Source organism: Lagenorhynchus albirostris, chromosome 10 (assembly GCF_949774975.1).
Source record: "Lagenorhynchus albirostris chromosome 10, mLagAlb1.1, whole genome shotgun sequence".
In the NCBI taxonomy this organism is placed as follows: domain Eukaryota; kingdom Metazoa; phylum Chordata; class Mammalia; order Artiodactyla; family Delphinidae; genus Lagenorhynchus; species Lagenorhynchus albirostris.
In genome coordinates, this window is record NC_083104.1 from 58,799,437 (window position 1) to 58,811,858 (window position 12,422).

The window sequence follows — 12,422 nt, forward strand, 5'->3', positions numbered from 1 at the left end:
CAACATTGACTTAAATTTTATTGAAGAAGTTATTTATAAGAAACTTAGTTATTAAAATTAATGTTAGTTATTTAGGAGATAATGGACAAAGTACTTTATTACAAAAATTGCAGCACTATAATCATTTTTGCAGATTTATTTATTCAAAATTAATTTGAATTTCTCAGCAGATTCCTTTGCAGTAGACATTTTAAAAATTTTGATCATAATATAATCTAAAGTAACATCTCACAAAGAAATCTAGCTGGGTCCCTGGACCAGTTTCACACACTGGCGGTCTCTTGGTAAATTCACCTCCATCTGACATCTGGTCTTTAATTTAAAGCTGATTTGATAGCCCACTGAGTGTACTCCCCTCTTGTGAGCTGGCACACATTAAGTTCACAGAAACGGTTGCATAAAACTAAATTGCTATTTTATTTATATTCATTCAAGAAATATAACTACTGAGCAGAGGAAGCTCTGATTTATCTTCTTTAACAGTTTAGGAAACTCTTGCAGAAGATCTTTCCACAAGTATAGACTGTACCACTTTGAATGCCTATTGGACCTGTAATATCCCTTTATTCATTTTCTCAGGGCCTTACACAAATATTCAGGTTACTTGAGAGCACAGTTGGGGTGGTCTGATTCTTCAACTGTATTGGAAGGATGGATCTTAAACAGATCTCATAACACAATCCCATATAATCTCTCACATGATATGACAGGAGGGAAAAATAATTGTGTCATGTTCTTCTTAAGATGACTGACCAGAAGAATGCATTTTTAAAAGATTAGTTTAAAAGATAGAAGATTAATTGTTATTTAAATATTTAGAATAGAATATGCCTAGGTTCTTATATACTGTGCTAAGAATATCGGACTTTACACTGTGAGTAGAGAGTGATCTTGAAGAGATAAGCAAGAGATATATAGTTAGATCTTCCCTTTAGGCATATCCATCTCTGCTTATCACCTATCCATCTGGAGAGATAGGATGGCTAAAGAGAGTATGGTCCATATCGTGAAATAGGATGGGTAAAAAGGACACAGACCAAGAGACCATTCTAACTTAGGAAGAGTACGTGTTATAGAAAAGAAGTCAATTTTCCTTTGGACAAATTGAGTTTTAGATGCTTTCATTTAACCTAGGAGTTTCTTAGGCAATATTCTGTGATTTGTACATTCAGAGCCTATACCGTGTTTTAATGATACCGGTGTCTTTGTCAAATCTGAAAGCTGGTTCTCATTCTACTTGATTTTAAGAGCATTTAATATTTTAAATCACCTTTAGGAAATGGATTTACCTGGTTTCCATGACACCCTGCTTCCCAGATTCTACTATCTAATTCTTATCTCTTTTTTTTCAGTCTTATTTCTCTTTCTAACCTCTAAGTGAAATCTGAAGGTTTAATTCCAAGTTTCTCTCACATGCTCATCTCCATGTTAGGGTTATGATCAGAGTTGAGTTCCTGTGTGGCCTGGCATGCTGAGACTGTGTGCTGGGCTCGTGGGATGCAGGGAAGTGTGCTGCATCTCACTCATCCCACTCTCACTGGCGATTAACAGATGTGCTGGAGCTGGACCAGGAAAATCCTCTGGATGCCAACCGGACATCTGACATTATAGTACCTTGAGCATTAGCAATGGACCAATCTTGCTCCCATGAATGGTTGGATGGTCGACATTATATGACTCAGCTCTGAAGACCTCTGGTGATCCCTCCATAATCTGCTCACCCAGGGGTTCTAAGAGGGTGTAGTCTTGTCCACGGTGGCCCAACTTCCTTAGGATTGGCTGGTTCCTTGTCTCCAAGCTCCTCTTTATATAAGGGCAGAAAGGACTTAAATCGCCTTCCCAGGATTGCATTCTATTCTTCCTGAGTAGCAAGGAGAAGGAAAAAAAAAAAGCAAAGGAAACAAAATTGCTTCTATATCTAAATGGTCTCAATGTTTATACTTCTTGCCATATCACATTTAGTTTTTATAACAAGATCATGAATTAGGTATTGTTTCTCTGTGTTATAGCACTGGATATTTAAGTAACATGTTCAATGTTATTTAACTAGTAAGGATGAAGAAACAAATTCATATGTGACTGTTTGTGAATCATATATTTATACCCATTACTGTTTTTGCCCATATAATTGTAGAAATGAATAGCAAGGAGGCATAGGACATGCAGGAAGTCTTGTTTTGTTTTGTTTTTAAGATATGAAATTTCTTTTTTTAGCATGGTGAGATCACACCTGTTTTCTTGATGAGAAAAGTCCAAAACAGGCAGAATACAGTGTTTTGGGACAGTCGTTACTTGTTTGGACATAAGTGACCCTGAGTCAAGGCTGAGTCAAGGCAGACTCACACAACTAAAGAATTTTTATCAAAATATGTAATTGTTTTAATCTAGTGCTCTAAAGTAACTTCACCGATTTTGTTTCCATATCACTAAATTTACTTTTCAGCTGACAACAAACATGACTCATTTCATTTCAGTTGATTAGTTTGGTTACAAGCTACTGAAAATAGAGGCTGTGAAGCAGAAGGGACTTCAATCATACCTGTATGAGTAGATATATTCTGAAAAGAACTGAAAATCAGAAATCCTGGTGTGAATTGCCACAAAGTAGAGCAGTGAGTAGACAACAAATGCAGAATGTATTTTTCTATAAAGTCTTTTTCAACAAGAAAGTGAAGTAAGAAATGCCTGCTTAAAAAAGCAGTAGAACCACCTGAGGAAATAAGTAGAAATTTTCCTCCTTTAACCTAATCACTAGGATTTTTATTTGTGGTTTGCAAGCAATAATATCAAATGCATGGTTGTTGTAGTAAATTTTTAAAAAGTCATCTGGTAAACTTTTATTCAATTACGATGCATTTCTTTTTTCTTTTTTTCTTAAAGATGAAGTTATTTACAAAAAAAAAATTCTCCTTTTCCTCTGGTGGGTGTCAGAAATGGCTTCACAGAAGAGATGACAACAAAGCAGGATTTTGAAAGATGAATTGCTGTCAAATACAGTTTGTACTGTAAAGTGGGTATGACTGAGGGAATAGATGTTTTCAGTAATGACCTAATAGTAATAACACTCACTCTGCTCCCCAGACCATCACCAAAAGGACTTGCTGAGCCTGTGCATGCCTGGTACCACATCAGTCCCAAACCAGAGCTGATCAGGTTGCACCAACCTCCAACTATTTACAGAGTGGGTAAGTTGTTCATAGACCTTGGAGGAAAAAAAGGGAATATGACTTGAGAAGAAATCCAGAGTTCTTTTTGAGGTAAATATCAAAACACAGTAAAAGCCAATTTTTTATGCCATGTATCTCAGATGAGAATCTCTATTAAATATTCTCCAAAACATCAGTTTATGTTCCTGTTGACCTGGGGCACTTTAAAATATTTAAGTGTTATTAGAGTTATCAAAAGCACACTAAATAATGTTCAGTAGAGTTTTAACATTAATATGATTTATTATTTTTTAATTACTGATAATAACAGACTGCTTTTTCTTCTGAAGTATAGTTGATTTACGATGTCATGTTAGTTTCAGGTGTAGAGCAAAGTGATTCAAATATATGTATATATATTTGAATATATATATATTCTTTTTCAGATTCTTTTCCCATGTAGTTTATTACAAAATATTGAGTATAGTTTCCTGTGCTATACAGTAGGTCCTTATAACAAATCTGTTTTGGATAAAAGATAACACTTCAGTTGTGCTTCAGGCCCCTGTGACACATTGAGCAAGTGTAAGCCTCATTTCTAGCAGAAGGGACTAATTTACATGATTGTTAAGTTACACTTCTATCCTTAAAAAAACCCTCCAGTTTCTAAAATTATAATCATGAAGTTTTGCAAAACAACTTTATAAATTATTGTCTATCAGGACTAATATTGCTCTATCACAGCTTGGTGTTAGAAATTAATGCTGTCCAAGCAAAACTATTTCACAGAGTCAGCTAGAAAACACAAATTACTCTATAAATTCAGTGAAATTTCAGTTAAAAATCTGGATACAGTTTATTAAACTATTTGAAATACTGACTTTAAAATTTACAAAGAGTAAGAGATCAAGAGAAGTCAAGACAATTTTGAATAACTAATTATTGAGTATTTACTATTTTCTAGGAACAATTCGGATGCTTTACATGAATACGTACATTTAACTTTTGAAAGAACACTACTATATAGGAAACATTAATACCTTTACTTTGCAGATGAGAAACTGAGACACAGAAAGTCTAAGTAACTTGCTAATGTCATGCTGTTAAGCAAGGATAAAATTGAGATTTGAACCTTGATATGCTAGCTCCAAATATTACATGGTAAGCCAATACATTATACTGCCTATATAGAAAAGTAAAAAGGGAACACTTGACTTAATATATGGCAAAATAGGTTGAAATTAAGATATTATAATTTTGGCACGAGAATAGACAAATAGAGAAATGGGAATGAGAGGTGGCCCAGAAGCAAATCCATACAAATATGTGCATTCAGAATATACCAGAGCTAGTGGTTTTACAACCACATCATTATAGAGAGGACAGATTTTGTTTTTAATATCTTTATTGGAGTATAATTGCTTTACAATGTTGTGTTAGTTTCTGCTGTACAAAGTGAATCTGCTATATGTATATCCCCATATCCCCTTCCTCTTGAGCCTCCCTCCCACCTGCCCTATCCTACCCCTCTAGGTCAGAGGATGAATTATTCAATACATGATGTTGGAAACATTGGATGTCCAAATGGAAGAACAAACTATAAAAGAGTATTTACTTTATATTATGTAAAAATATAATCTAGATGGAATAAACATGTAAGTTAAAAGAATATATGACCTCAGGGTAAGATTTTAAAAATAATTATGTACGCCCACACAGACACAAACACACATCTGAACATTTACGCAAAACAGCAAATGAACAGCATAATTCATTTCACTACACTGAAATTTAGAATTTCTGTATGATTAAAAAAGATAAAGCTGTGAACTGCAAAATTATATTCACCTTGCCTATAACTAGCCAAGATTTAGTGTCTGAATGCATTAAATTTTCTAAAGATAAAAACAAAGAATATCTAAAATGAGCCAAGGATTTGAACAGGTAAATTACAGATGAAAAATCTGAATTGTCAATGAAAATTTCACAAGCTTAGTATTACTAGAAATTAAGTAAATATTTATTAAAGCAATGAGATATAATTTCACATCTATCAAATGGTAAAAATATAAGTACATATGGTGTAGATATATAAAAGAGCCTATATTTGAGATAATACCAAATAGGCATAGACTTGAAGAAGCAGAACCTCACCTACATTGCTAATAAGCATATATGCAAGAATAACCATTTTGGAGGACAATTTAGCAATACCCACTAGTGCTAGTCATCCACATGCACCAGTTTCATTATGATAGCTCTTTTAAATATAAATGATTATGTTATTTAATATATTAATCTATTCTAGAGATAAGCAGCTGTGTATAAATCTCTCAGGAAATATTTAATATTATGTAACAGAGGAATATTTTCAAACTTTAGCAGGAGAGTCGCAGTCTTTTCTGTAGAAAAAGTCCTTTTCCCAAGGGCTGAGCTCTGGAAATGAATCAGTCCACATAAGTGTCCAGAAAATGGAGTTCATGGCCAAGGCATCCTTCTCTCTGTTTCCTGTGTGCTGTTTTCTGCAGTCCTTATCCGTTCAGATTGAGGGCCAAGCTAAATGTTCAAATATAACATGTAACACTTTGCTATCAAAACATAAAGCTTTTTCTCACATTTTGACTTCACTTATTTGTGTACTTTCGGGGAACTTACCTACTTTGTATGAAAGAAAAAGAGAAAGAAGCACCCACTCAGAATGTTTCTTAGATCTTAACCTCAATAATGGGAGGTCAGGAAGTTGCTGGAGAAGATTCCTGCCTGGCATCTGTATTCAAAATTGATAACATGCCTTAAGACTCATTCATGCATGTGCTACACAAGCTGGGCATTGCTGGCTTTGATGATGATATGATATCATCATTTCTGATATCAGAAATCTCTCATCTTCAAGTCCTGAAAACCCAGGTTTAAATCATTAAATATTTGCATGTATTTCTTTCTTTTGATAGGGCATCCATCTATTTTCTTTCTTTTAACTCCCATATGACATTTATTTATTTATTTATTTTTACAACTTTATTGGAGTATAATTGGTTTACAATGGTGTGTTAGTTTCTGCTTTATAACAAAGTGAATCAGTTATACATATACATATGTTCCTATATCTCTTCCCTCTTGCATCTCCCTCCCTCCCACCCTCCTTATCCCACCCCTCTAGGTGGTCACAAAGCACCAAGCTGATCTCCCTGTGCTATGCGGCTGCTTCCCACTAGCTATCTATTTTATGTTTGGTAGTGTATATATGTCCATGCCACTCTCTCTCTTTGTCACAGCTTACCCTTCCCCCTCCCCATATCCTCAAGTCCATTCTCTAGTAGGTCTGTGTCTTTATTCCTGTCTTACCCCTTGGTTCTTCATGACATCTTTTTTCTTAAATTCCATATATTTTTTAATTAATTATTTTGAATTACATATCCCTATAGTATATATAGATAGATTTGTATGCCAGATACATCCCTAAGAGAGATTCTCTAGGAAAACTGTTCAGAGATTCAAAGGGACAATGATTACAAATAAATCATTCCTTGCTTATTTTTTATGTTAATTACAACCTGTATCCACATACCCAGTTAAATCAAATGTTTATTATTTGATTCATAATAAATTGATCACAATGAAAAAAAACCCCAAATACATCATTCCTTGTAGTTAATGATGTTTCTTTTCTAAAGCGAAAGAAGAAGCTTTTCTTACAGAATGGCACACAGAGATCTGGTATCATTTGGCCATTCAGCTATGAGTCAAAAGTTAATACATTCACAAACACATATGCAAACAACTTCAGCAGGGAAGGCAGACATGTTGAGAATTACTTCCACAGCCAAATACAAATAACATCAGTGACATTGGACATGACGTGGGGCAACTTTTTCACTTGTGCAGTTGAGACTGGCCCATGATTTTTATAAAATGTCTGTTTCCATAATGCAGTTTGAATAGGCAAGTGTTTCAATGACAGGAGATACCCAGGAGTCTTGTAAACACCCAACACAGAGTAGAGGAAGGCACCAGCTTCTCTGCACTTGCCATTATTGAAGAGGACCCGGCAGCCATTAAGACAGAAATAATCCAGATTGGTCTTAAACCAGATCTACCCTAGACAACAAGATGACCATGAATCAGGCTCAAAGGGGATAAAAATTCTGTTGCTGCCTAGAGAAAATAACCCTCATCACACTTGGAACAAAGGAAGGCAAGACTGGCACAAGGGATCAGTGAAATTTACTTCTTGGGTAACACAATTCATTTAACTATGTTGACAGTTATCTGTGGATATTGCACTGGGACTCCCCCATGTAAACGGTGCTTTGTGTGTGTGTATGTGTGCATATGTGTATGACATATATAGAAATACAATAGAAAATATTTTAAAAACTGAGTATAGTTTTACTCACAATAATAAAACAAAATGCAAAGGAGTTCAATTTTCAGAATAACTGCCATTTCAGAATAATATTTAAAAGGTTCTATCTGTTGTTTAAATCATTATATGACAGTAGACAATTCTGATGAGATAAAGGATGGATAAATCTGGATAAAAAGCAGAAAATTTGGTCTTAGATAATGAGGACAAAAAAGGATCCAGCCTTATTTTATTTTATTATTATTTTTTAACATCTTTATTAGAGTATAATTGCTTTACAATGGTATGTCAGTTTCTGCTTTGTAACAAAGTGAATCAGATATGCATATACATATGTCTCCATATCTCTTCCCTCTTGCATAAGCCTTATTTTAGAATGTAAAGCTTTTGTGATGACACTGAAACTCTTATTATCTTTTGGAATGTTGGGCTTTTCTGAAATGGAAGTCTTTTTCCAGGCCATGACAATTGAAATGTTCCAGATTAGAGAGGGTGAAAGGTAAAAGAAATCCCAGCTTCACTATTTCAACTTGAAAATTTATTTAAGAATTTGTGAAATTGCTGTCACATCTCTTAGGTTAATTTAAAAATGGAATGCATGTACACCCATGTTCATAGCAGCTTATTCACAATAGCCAAAAAATGGAAACAACCCAAGTGTCCATGGACAGATGAATGGATAACCAAAATCTGGTATATGCACACAATGGAATATTATTCAGCCTTTAAAAAGAAAGGAAATTCTGACACATGCAACAACATGGATTAACCTTGAGGACATTATGCTGTGTGAAATAAACCAATCACAAAAAGACACATACTGTATGATTCCACTTACATGAGGAATCTAGATATTCCTCACAGAGGCAGAAAGTAGAATAGTGGTTGCCAGGAATGGCAGGAAGTGGAGGTATGGAACTGCTTAAGGAGTTCAGAGCTTCAGTTTTGTGCCAGTTGTGGCACAAAAATGTGAATATAGTTAACACCACTGAATCGTACAGTTAAAAATGGATAAAATAGTAAATTTCATATTATGTGTATTTTACCACAATTAAGAAAAAAATAGACATTCTCACTGCAAAATTGAGTCTTTTTGCTTACTGATTTTTTGGATATTATGCATACACTGTGCAGAGTACATGAGTTAATTATATTTTATTCTCTAGTTGAACAAAATTTTAAAAATAGTTTTCTAAATGCAACATTAAGAAGATGACATTTACTTTTTTAAATTTACTTTTTTACATTTACTTTTTTACATTTACTTTTTTAAAACCTTCTTACTTTTTTAAACCAAAGAATAACTCACACTGGGTGGCTTATCACAAGAGAGCAACAATGGGATACATTAGTTCTATCCTGTGCACAGTAAGACATCAGTAGCCATTCCTTCTGGAGTTAGAAAGAAAAACAAAACTGTATTCTGAATATTTATTTTTAGTTACCATGAACTAAATTATATTTGCTAACTCAGACTGAAAATTAAAACATGAGAAAGCCTACTAATAGAAAATTAAGACCTGGCTTGTTTTCTTTCTTCTACCTTCATTCCTGGTTTAGTTGTTGCATTGTTTAATACCCAGATCAGAGGATAAAATGAATTGGATAATTTATGTTGTTGGATTAGGAGTGGGAAGATTCAGGGAGATTTGTTGAGTTTTACAAGGCTCCTAACCCATTTTTATGCATAGAATAACTATCTGTTTTATCAATGTTCCTGGACTTAACCATCCTTGTTCTATCCCACCATAGCCCTTGTTAACATCTCCTCCATGTATAGTACAAATGACTTCATGAACACGATTGTTTTTTGGAAAGGTGGCAAAATGAATTTTATTTGAAGAAAGAGAAATAATTGCCACTACATCATAGGCCCATATATCCCTTTTCAACCACCTAACTTTCAAGAAATGGAATGAAGGATCTAACAGCTGTACACACACACACACACACACACACACACACACACACACACACACACACACATACATCATTACCTTTTTAACTACCAAGAGAGATCAAAGGAAGTGAAATTCCCTTTGATGGATGCTATGGATTTCCTTCACAGAGTTTCAGGATGACAACTTTTTTTACAGGTTTGATACATAATTGACATATAACATTGTATAGGTTTAAGATTAAGAAGTTGATTTGATACACTTAATTATTGCAGCATGATTAAGTCTTTAAATGATTTTCAGTTAATTTTTGCATATAATGTATGATAAGGATCCAATTTCATTCTTTTGCATATTTTTAGATAATTTTACAAAACAACTATAAATTTGGGGGATGTAATTGATCTTAAACTTCTTCCTGAACACTACTGCCTGAAGTAGTAGAATGTTTCCCATTGGCATGTTGTATATTTCTTTACTTCCTAATACCCAGATACTGAAATAGTAACTTCTAACTATGTAACACCAGGTTTCTTTTCTGGATCAGAACCTTATGTAGAGTTCTGAAATTTATTTTCTAAGAACAATTGATGTCTTATTAGTATTTTCCTTTGTTCTTGTTCTCTCTTCATTTATTTACTTATTTATGTATTCATTATTTTCTTTATTGTTTTCTCTTTCTTACTTTCTTCTTTTTTTTTTTAAAGTCAACTCAGGTTCTGCTCTTGCTCAGGTATCCTATTGATTTTTTTATGAGTTTTGATATCCCCCACAATATTTACTTCCTATTTCAAATTCTGATAATCATGAATGATTCAGTTTCTAGCTACTTAGAAAACTACTGTCACATATCAGAGCTTTTTCTAGAGGAACTAATAAAAAGAATGAATAATAATAGGAAAAATTTAACATAAACTAAAATGTTTAGTTACAAACTTTGCCCATTAACTGCCAGTTTATCTGCAGGTGCATCATCTTAATCAATTCCTTCATGTTAGCAATACTTCTTTAAGCTGTCACATTATTAAAATTCTCAGCATAGATGTTTGAAACTTTTAATTATCTGGTCTCACATTCTTATGGAACAGAATTCATAGTTTACTACTATAACTGAAAGCTAATTTATTACAAATAAGGGAGATATAAAATCACCAAATTAAATTGATACATTGAAAATTGTGTGTTCCAACACTATCTCAGGCTAAAGAACTGACCACTGATGGAATAATTATGGTATATCCATACTATGGAACAGTACTCAGTAACTTAAAAGAATAATCTATGGCTACATACAACATGAATGACTCTCTAAAGCTTTATGCTAAATGAAAAAAAAATAACCACAAAATACTACATGCTGTATGGCTCCTGTATGACATTGTATAAAAGGCAAAACATATTGACAGAAAACAGAACAGTGGTTGCCAAAGGCTGACAATGTGTATATTTGTGTATGTGTATGTGTGTTTACAGGGGAAGGTGGGTGACTGAAAATGGATATCAGGAGACTTTGCAGGGATAATAGAAATTTACTATCACAGTGGTGTTTGTTACATGACTGCTAACATTAGTCAAAATTCAGAATTACACCTAAAAGTGGTGGATTTTTTATATACCAATTATATTTCAAATATAATTTCAATTCAATAATATTCAAATAATATTTTAAAAAGATATCACCAGCAAAACTTATACAAAAATTTAATTAATATAATTAAAAACAGTTGAAAATATTTCTTATCTACTGAGATACATTTTATAAATTGACTAGCATCATGTTTAACAGAAAATAAAAACACTGAAAAAGCAAGTTACCTTTTCATTATTCTTAAGCAAAATTTGCATACTGGTGGCTTTAAGTCAAATGTAGCCTTTTTGTTTGGCCAGCACAATATTTTAAAAAACAACTTGCCTCAACACTTTTATGACCAATTAATTTTTGACAGAGCCAAAAATGAATTAAATGGAGAAAACACAGTTTTGGGGTTTTCTTTGTTTGTTTGTTTTCTTTTGGTTTTATTCTTCTTTATTTTTAAAATTTTTATATTTGTTTTTGATACAGCAGGTTCTTTTAGTTGCTTATTTTATACGTATTACTATATATATGTCAAACCCAATCTCCCAATTCATCCCACCACCACCCCCCACCACTTTCCCCTCTTGGTGACCATAGCTTTTTTCTCTACATCTGTGTCTCTATTTCTGCCCAGCAAACTTGCTCACCTGTACCATTTTTCTAGGTTCCACATATATGCGTTATATATGATATTTGTTTTTCTCTTTCTGACTTACTTCACTCTGTATGACAGCCTCTAGATCCACCCACGTCTCTACAAATGACCCAATTGCATTCCTTTTTATGGCTGAGTAATATTCCATTGTGTATATGTACTACATCTTCTTCTTTTTTTTTTTTTTACAATTCCATGTTTTTTGGTATATTTAGAGAGTTGTGCAACCATCACCACAATCTAATTTTAGTACATTTTTTCATCAGTAAGTTATTCCATTTATGACTAAATAATATTCCATTGCATTGATATACCACATTTTGTTTATCCATTCATCAGTTGATGGACATTTGGCTTCTTTCCATTTCTTGGCTATTATAAATAATACTGCTATAAATAGTCATGTGCAAGTTTTTGTGTGCACATGTTTTCATTTCTCTTGAGTAGCTAAGTAGGAGTGGAATTTCTGGATCCTATGGTTAAACTATGTTTAAATTTTTGAGACATTGTCAAAACATTTTTCATAAGGTTGTGCCATTCTACATACATATCAACAATGTATGAGAGTCCCAATTTCTCCACATCCTCACCAACACTTGTTATATATCTTTTTTTTTTAACATCTTTATTGGGGCACAATTGCTCTACAATGGTGTGTCAGTCTCTGCTTCACAACAAAGTGAATCAGTCACACATAAACACATGTTCCCATATGTCCTCCCTCTTGCGTCTCCCTCCCTCCCACCCTCCCTATCCCACCCCTCCAGGCTGTCACAAAGCA